Source organism: Akebia trifoliata, chromosome 14, assembly GCF_017979445.1.
Source record: "Akebia trifoliata isolate Shusen 1 chromosome 14, ASM1797944v1, whole genome shotgun sequence".
NCBI lineage: Eukaryota > Viridiplantae > Streptophyta > Magnoliopsida > Ranunculales > Lardizabalaceae > Akebia > Akebia trifoliata.
Genome location: NC_141388.1, coordinates 32409346 through 32418771, shown reverse-complemented (window position 1 = coordinate 32418771; position 9426 = coordinate 32409346). Strand labels below are relative to the sequence as shown.

General features: G+C 33.6%; 1 long non-coding RNA gene across 1 annotated transcript; it reads left to right on the top strand.

The window, feature by feature from the left end:
* The first annotated feature begins 3082 nt into the window (after window positions 1–3082).
* On the top strand, window positions 3083–5056 carry LOC147386806 (uncharacterized). Its single transcript, XR_015171996.1, has 3 exons — window positions 3083–3602; window positions 3695–3754; window positions 4921–5056. It is a non-coding gene; the product is annotated as an uncharacterized LOC147386806 (long non-coding RNA).
* The last annotated feature ends 4370 nt before the right edge of the window (window positions 5057–9426 follow it).

Below are 9426 nucleotides of genomic sequence, written 5' to 3'. Positions count from 1 at the left end.
ATATAATGAGTTTAGAACCACGAACTTAGGTGCAGTCCAACTAAGGCACTACTCAAATTGACCAAGAGTGTTCCCTGGTTGCTTTACCAAATTTAATCAAAAGGTAAGAAGGTAGATGGGTCCACACTGCTCAAATTGAACCAGCAATACCAGTTCAACCCAATAAATGTAACTGATGAGACATATTGATCAATATTAAGCTTAAACTAGTTAGCCTAATTGGTAAATGAATTTTATGGATCAACACATGGACCGGTTTGACTAATTGACTTAAAAATAGCAGATAAAATTATACAAATAAAATATTCGGATCCATTGGGTCGAATCGGCCCAAATTCAAATGGGTACGTAGTCCCAATCATTTTTGTTGGCCAATTTAATTCAATGGACTAAATATTTTATAATTAACAAGATCGAGATTAGTAAAAAGTCATGTTAAATAATGTATCGATTAGTACAATCTGGATCTTACTTTTTAAAAATCGTGCAATTCTTAATTATGATTCGAAAATTTTCTAAGATTCTTGATCAATCAGCAAATCATATTCATGTAATTCCTTGCTTGGAATGTTTCATCGGTTAGAGACTTTGAATCTAGGAGGTTAATTTAATAAACGCTATCAAGAGGGACCTTTAGTTCTTATTATTAAAATCTGTTCTCTGGTCTACAATAAATAATCCATTTTTATGGGGTTTCAGGATATCATTGTTCCTAAACTTAAGCGTCCACCACCTAGTTGGAGTCGTAAGTCAGGTCGGTTAGGGCGAACTTCAACACCAAGTGAATCGTTAGAAATGGCTTCTGAATTTGAACTCGTAGAGATTCGTAAGATCTTAGCAGTCTTTGCAATGGACATAAACAACATAAAGAGCAAGGTAGAAGTGTTTAAACAAATCTTTGAATCTACAAGAAACCCCCCTGATGATCAAAGGGGTAAGGGACAAGAAGGAAGTACGGCTAGGAACCTAGATGATATTTATGAATTTAATGGAAATGAAAAACACTTTAACGAAAATTCGATGTTGGCTAACAGAATGACTGAGTTGGAAACGACTTTGAAAAACATAAAAGGGATTGATGAAATTGTAGTAGGCATCGAGACCCTAAATCAAATCCCTAGGATCCGTCAGCCTAAGAAGTTCATCATGCTAGAAATTGAAAAATTCAATGAAGTAGGTTGTGCAAGAACACACCTCAAAGTATATGTCACTAACATGCGCACTATGAGATTTAGTAATGAACATATGACATTACTATTCCAACGTACCCTATCAGGATCAGTGCTACGATGGCTCATGTCTCAAGACCCGTCCGCAATCGGGACATGGAAGAATATGTCAAAGTTGTTTTGGCACCAATACAAGTATAGTATAGAGATAAAAACCTCTCGAAGGGATTTAGAATCGACTAAGCAAAAAAAACTGAGAAACATTTATTGACTTCATCAGTCATTGGAGAGCTAAGACTGCATAAATGTGGGACAGACCCTTAGAGAAAGAACAAGTAGCTATCATCTTGAAAAACTTCTCCTAGGGGTATACTCAGCATCTAGTCTCCCAGTACCTTCCTACATTTGAATCTCTATTGCAAACTGGTAGCCAACTGGAAGATGCCTTCGTTTCTGGGGTCCTCTTCAATCCTTCTGACAATAAGTTCAAAAAGCCCTTCCCCTATTCCAAGCCTAGTACTAATCATGCCTATGTAGCCAATACATCTTCTATACCTGTCCATTCTACTACCCCTCCTATTAACTAGGCTAATTCTAGTCAACCTCGGTTGTGTAGGAAATTCACTAATCTTGGGATGTCTTTGAACATTGTTTTTTAGAAATTTTTAAGTAAAGGGCTCATTGCACCTTTCCAACCTCGACCTTTACCAAATCCGCTCCCCGTTTCTCACAATCCCAACTCATTTTGTGAGTTTCGCCAAAATCTTAATCACCTTATTAATCATTGTGTTGCCGTTCGTCACACTACAAAATCTAAGGTTTTTGGAGGCCTTTATTTTGGGCGATTTGATTGAAGCGTCGAGATAAGTAAATGAAAGGGGCTTTCGGATGCGATTTTGTCGGAAACGCAGTATTTTCTCTTTCCCTAATTAATCATCTTTAGAACTTCTCTACAATTTGAAGTCTTTTTCGCAATTAATTTTAGTGTTCTTTTCCATAGTTGTGAAATTCACAAAACCTAAATTACTGATTGTATAGGTTGGTATACAACATTGGTTGAGATTAGGATACAACCCTGATTTCAACCACGTTTTGGACAATAGTCACTTCAAACCTGGAAAGACGTACTTTAAACCTGCAAAATTGTCACTCTAAAACCACCAAATTCGTTACCATTCTGAATTTTTCTTTAACGAAAATGTGATCATTCACGTTTTGGCAATTAAAGTGAATAGTTAGGCAAAATTATAAATAACTCATTTTTAGCTGACGAAATGGTAATTCACCCAATTATTTACATTAGAAGTAATAACTCTCTGTTTCTCAAAACTATGAATTACAAGTTTCAAACGGATACTTCTAAGTCACTATTGTATCAAGGTCATAGAACTTGGTATTAATTTGTTCAAAAAACATATTTTTGTTGTTTATTTTTGCTTTTTGTCTATCGGACAGTGACTTAGTAAGATACTTTGTTTACAGGCTATGGCTTCCATGAAGATGGATTGAAGGTAATGATTGTTGGATATATCCTTGATGTATTGGTAATATTTGTATTTGAAACAATCTATAGTATTGTGTCCTACTCATGTCCAATGATATATGGTCTTTAAGCAAATCATGGTGATTCCTATTTACTTGTTTAATATATGCCATGCAAATAAATTTTGGTTCTATTGCAGGTTGACATGGTTGTTGCATATAGTGTTCTTGGAAAGAATTGTGTACTTTCGAGAGACAGAAAATATATGGTTCCTTCTCTGACCGAAATAGGAGCGCGCTTTTTCGTTACTAGGTTCCTTGAGAATTTTATCACTATAGGTTGTTTAATGTAAGTCCATTTCCTAGTTGTTGACTGTAGTATTATGAGTTACTAGTGTATTTTTGTGTATTATTTATTTATTTATTTATTTTTTTTATATTGGTAAATGCTTGGTTAGTACAAGAATATTGTTAATTGTTAATAGTTAGCATAAGAAGTATAGGTTCAAGGGGTGGTTTGAACTTAGGACCTTGGAACAACCTCCACAAGTCTTACCACTTAGTTAAATGGCACTTCTTGTGTTTGTTTTTTTTTATTTCCTAAAACTTCAAAGCATGTTTTCTATGAATTCTATAATATTTCCATATTTTTAGAAATTCTAAAGTACCACGCTTACTAAAATATTTCTTTTGCCTAGCTGATGAAAATGTAAATGAAATCAAAATTTGAAACCTCGCTTGTTTGCCCATAAAAAAAATGCTAATATGTATGTGTGCCATACTCTATGAACTGCATAACTTTGTTTTCCTCTGTCAAAAACCAAGTAATGGTTTTCTTGTGAATGTCAGATTGGAGGTACTTTTAATTGGCATTATGCATTTTTTGGGAGGCTATCTTGATGCTTCCATTTGTTGTGCTAGGCTTTGTTATGAAACCTTTGCAATTGAAAGGTGCATGGTTTTTCATGTATCTTATCTCTCATTTCTGATTTTTTATCTTGTTGCTAATATTTTTAGATGTTGTTAACAATTTGTAATTGCAGGTTTTGTTTCCATTGAATCAAAAGAAGCATCTTTAGAGACAGTTGCGTATGAAGTTGAAGGTACTGCACATGCCATTACTTTGGACTGTTGCTACACTAAATTATCTTTTTTAATATGTACCTATGTTTCACTTTTCTGATGAAGCCCCATGCACCAATGCTGAATGACCTAACACATGTCGTGGTTGCATAAATACGCTTAGAATTTCATTGAATTCAGTGGGCCCATAAATGCTGCATGTATAAAATACCCAAATGAAAAGTTCACTAGATAAAATGGAGTTTTTGAAGTTAAGGAATTTTTTAACTAATGCTTATAAAATTGATATTAATGAAATTATACAATCCAATCATTGGAATTCAAATGGTATTTCTTAGATAAATTCTTGAACTATAATCTTTATAAAAAGATTGAAAATCTTCTTTATTGCAAAAGTTCTATTGATATAATCAGTGCTCTTTCACAGTTGGACTCCTATTTTAGTAGATGTTAAATATGACAATAAAAAATGTATACGAGTCACCTAATATCACCTAACATAACATGGATGACAAGAAATTTATGTTCATGCATGTAGTTTGAATATTGAGAATTGAGAGAGTCAATGAGTGATGGAAACTTGTTCAATTTAATAATGAAGTAATGATACATGATTCTTATTTTTCATTCCTCTATGAGCCTAGAATAGTGTTTCTATTAAAAAAAATAGTGAGATCATTCAATTCATAAAGATTTTTCTTTTAAGGGCTAATTTATTTATTTAAAAAAATCAAGAAAATCAAATAAATATATGCCACTTGAGTTGTTTTGTCATTTTTGCAAGTCTTTGTATAAAAGCTTATCACTATATGTTGGGTTAGGGTGTGGTTTGGAGCGCATATACGTAATCATTGCATATATGTATCTAATTTTCTTGATTTTTTATTTTTAGCTCTTAAAAGAATTTTTTTTTTAATGAATTGAATGCTCTCAATATTTGAATCCTACTAATTAGTGAGATTCACCCATGACAACTTAGATATAACAGTTGCTCATTTCCTCAAGCAAGAGCATTGTAGCTCCATACTTGCACTCATGCTTTTCTCCTTTTGGACAAGTGCACAATCGAATTTTCTTGTATGTAATTGATAAAATCTGAGCTACATAAGGTTGACTATTTGTTGATTCTTGCCTTATTTTATATGAATTTCTTTCTTGGTGTTCAATGGTCACATTTTAATTGCAGACACACAGGTTTCAAATAGTAAAGGTGTTGTCTGGGTTGGAAATGAAGAGTTCAATTACTTCACCTCAAAGAAAACTTCCTTGTGAGGATCTCATCTAAGCTCTTCTCTATTTCTTTTCTTCTTCTCCCCCCCCCCCCCCCCAACACACACTCTTTTTATATATATATATTTGGTAGGTTACAAAATAATATATCAACATATAAGAATTTAGAAAATATAATGTTTAGGTAAGATAGTTCTATGCAATAAGTTTGTATCTAAACCACTCTTGGCCAATGGGTCTGCTAGGTCATAGCATCTGTTAAATTGATTCATGCATGAGTAAGCTACAATGATTATCATCATCTGATCTTGTAAAAAAACAAAGAGATTAGATAGGTTATTCGTCCAAAGAGGGCCATGAATTATTGAAGTCTATAGCAGGAGAATGAGGAGTGGAAAGACCAAGAGACTTGCATGAGAGTTCTGTTTTTCAAAGAGGCTAAAGTGACTATATGTTAGAAGCAAGTGCTATTTTTCAAAAACATCCTCTGTTTGTATGGTTTTATTTACCTTAATGAAATCTATACTTAACAAAATAAATAAATAAACAATCATTTCCTTCCAAAACCCTTGCAGATTGCAGAAGGTGAAAAAAAACTCTCCAAATTAGCTTGCCTCTAGGTGAATCAGTGGTGGTGTGCCAACTTTTAAATAGATCTAACATTGAACATGACAATGGCAAGAAATGATTAACACAACTACTTTTAAACATCTCCTAGGATATCAAATTAAATTTTCAAAAGTATTGTGCTTGTCCTCACCTATGTGTCTGGCACTATAATGATGTCTATCCCTGAAATTGTGTTGAAAAGGAAATCACCTTTTTCCTCGTTGTCCAAACAATGTTTGAGGCCATTTGTGGGGATGATGGCCCAAATTTTTAGTAGTGTGTAGTGTGTAGTGGTACCCAAAATGCTGTTATCACAAAATAAAAATTAGCACTTACCGTTTATTATAACTTTTTTATTCTTCCACCATTAATGTTAATTGATGAACCTAACAATTTCAAATACCAAGGCCTTGTGTGTGTGGAGGGTGAGATTGGTATACACATTTAGTATGGTTGTGCATTGTTTTTGATGTACAAAACAGACCTTAAAAGCCTTGGATCTCCAAAACTCAGCTGACTCCAAAAACTCTACTAGATGTGTTTTGGTGTCTGTCCAAAGGGACCCTAAATATTAGCTTGTGGCTTATTCTATTGGTTCCTTTCAACTACGGCAAATCGAAGGGCACATCAAAGATTTTGAACCAATTTTCAAGATTTTGGGAAGATATGAAAGTGCTCATGCTTGACAAGGTTTATGTTGTAAACATTCTAGGTATTTTGACACCCATCTTTAACGCTGTGCTTTCTTGCAAATCTCTTATGTGTAAAGGATAATAAAGAAGTTACAATTTGAAGTTCAAGGAGGTTCCATATGCTCATGATCATGTATGATGTAGCCAGGTTCCTTCTTCAATTTAATTTATTGTAGAACTGTAGATGATTGGATCAAGGTTGGGTACTTGTTGAACTTATTTCCATTTATTTATTTTTTTCATTCAGGAATAGTTGTATTTTTATATGATCATTTCGTTATAAATGTTTACAGTTTCCCTTTTAATTGAGAAACTATCTGCATTCCGGTTACATATCATACAACTTTGTCGTAGGAGCTTATTCATATTGGGGACCAAAGGTTGGTTATGCTATCTATCTTATGGTATGTTCTCATTGACCTTCCATATGTTTATTATAATTTGATATCATGCCGTACGTCTAAACTATGTTCTACTTACAAGTGACAACCATGATTGTCGAAGAGAAGTGAATAAGTATTTTTCATGTTTCGTGAACTAGGAAGTGACAAGAACTCTCTATTAATAGATATTGTAGTACCATCAGGTGTTGTGTAGTCAGGCTTCTCTTTTCTAATTCATTGATGCAGAAGGAGCCGACATATAAAATGCCATAGGAGGTGAGTTCTTTGGTGGTAGGAGCTCCACCTTGACTGGGGTCTTTCCATAGATTACTCGAGGAGTAGTTTTGATGTAACTCACCTATCAAAATGTTGCTTCTAACTTAGATGATGTGCTCACACCAGATAACATGAAAAACATTGAGTTAAACTTGCAATCTTATGGTATTCCCATGTACTCCATCTCCCCAATTGCATGGTGCTTGTTTGTTCAGTCCAAATTCTGCCAGATGTCATCTTTCTTAAAATTGAGATGATGAAGATCTAAGTTGGCAACATAATTGGCAAACTTAAGACTGCTTCCTAGTTGTTAAATATGTATTGAAGGTTGTGTACCTACCTAATCTTTGATTGCCTTTCTAATGAGAGGAAAAGCAATAAATAAATAATCTTGGGATTGCCTTGTTGCTCGCTTAACATTTTGTATTGTTCAGTTGCTTTGTCTTTGTTGTTTATTGAACCTGGGATTCTTGTCCTTGGCCTCTCTATCTGATGGGTGATAGTGCATTTTATGTGTTTCTCACTTTATGCGTCAACATTTTTCTTGCATGTTGTAGAATGCGAGTGAAGCTTGGTCCCTTTTTTTATATATATTAGTTTTTGACTAGTATGAGGCTTTGTCTTCACATTTCTATTTCTCCAAACGTACTGATTCTGTGAACCCGTTATCTATAGCGTATGTTCCACATTATGTACCAATGACATAGATTTAGTGATTTTAATTATTTTTAAATGGTTCAACATAGTTTTTTGGGGGGTAATGTGGCGTAGTCGTGCTTTGAATTACTATATAGGGGTGCGCTCCCTGGAGTTTTCAGTAGGATTATAAAATCTTTCCAGGTTTTCTGTTTTAGGTCTGTGCTACTAGGGTGTATTCCATCATATAGTAGGTGGTCCAAATCCCTTATCTCTAAAGGTTCACTTATCTCTAAAGGTTTAGTGTCATTCACCGGATTATAGATAGAGGGGGTTCCTTACCCCTTATCCTAGTTCTTTCATGAGTGGGTAGGTGACTCCCTATCAATCGTGCTCTCTCCTCTATGCAGTAATATATAGTATAAAGACGACGAAACTCAATTTTAAAGAGGTCTGTGTACAAAAATAGATCTAGTCAAAGCTTCATGTGGCTAATGCTTAGGCCAACAATTCCATTTGGTTAGGAGACCCAAAGCCTGAAGCATGGCGTAGGAAAGTGTATACACCCTATTTTTGCATTCGCCTGATTAATCAACTCGTCAACCCGATCGCAACGATTCCCACTGATGGATGTTTATTCCAATGCTTTATTTTGTTACTAGATATGTTTCAGAAATCCGGATGAGGTATCTTGAACTGACAAATTTTAGAAACCACGCTACGTTAGGAAAATATAACCCCAAAAGCTTAGAAATCATCATTTTTCAGACAAAAAGAAGCTTTACGATAAAAATCACTAAAAAATGATCAAATTACCAAAATACCCCTAACCTTAAAATATCCCTAGAGTCTATATTACGCTTAGGAAAATCCTTGCAAACACATAAAACAATAAATCGAAACCAAATAAATAATTTCGCCAATTTTCACAGAATTTGATAAAATTACAAAAATACCTCCCATAAAGTTCACGACCATTCCACACAAAAAAATTTCATAAATGACACAAATCAATATTTCCATTGAATTCCTTACGAAAAATTCATTCTAAAACATCCTAGAACATCAATAACCGACTTAAAAGCGAAAAGTCCTCTCCGAGGGTAAAAAGATAATTTCACAATTTTTATAATTAAAAACTTTGAAATTAATAAGTAAAATATTAAATAATTAAAGTGAAACATCAATGAAATTAATTTAAAATTTTGAACCAAAAAAATCGATCAATTAGGCTCTCAGGCAAAATTGTTGAGGGTTGCCAAGATATTTCTTCGAGGACCCCTCCATTTGGGGGTCCAAAGAATTAAAGATATAATAAAGGGGAGTTCTCCAAAAAAATTAAAGTCAATCAAGTAAGACTAAAGTCAAGATATTAAAGTCAATCAAATAAGACTAAAGTCAAAATTAAAGTCAATTAAGTAAGACTAAAGTCAAGCTATTAAAGTCAATCAATTAAGACTAAAGTCAAAATCTTAAAGTCAATCAAATAAGACCAAAAGTCAAAATCCTAATAGAGTTCTAATTAAATAATAACTCTATTTAATAGAATTCTAACTAAAATATAACTCTACCTAAAATAATTATAATTAAAATACAACTCTACCTAAAACAATTCTAATTAAAATACAACTCTAACTAAAAGAATTCTAATAAAACACTAATTCTATCTAAATCAACCCTTAAAAAAATCTATAAATAGGGGTCCTCACACCCTATTTTAGTATCAAATAATAAATCCTAAGAGAAGTATGTCAAACAGGTTCCCTAGCCTCTCATAAACCCTAATTTTGAGGCCCCAACTCCTTACCTAACACCCCTACTTCAATTTTAGCTTGAAAAATACCTAGAAGCCCTTAAAAAACATCC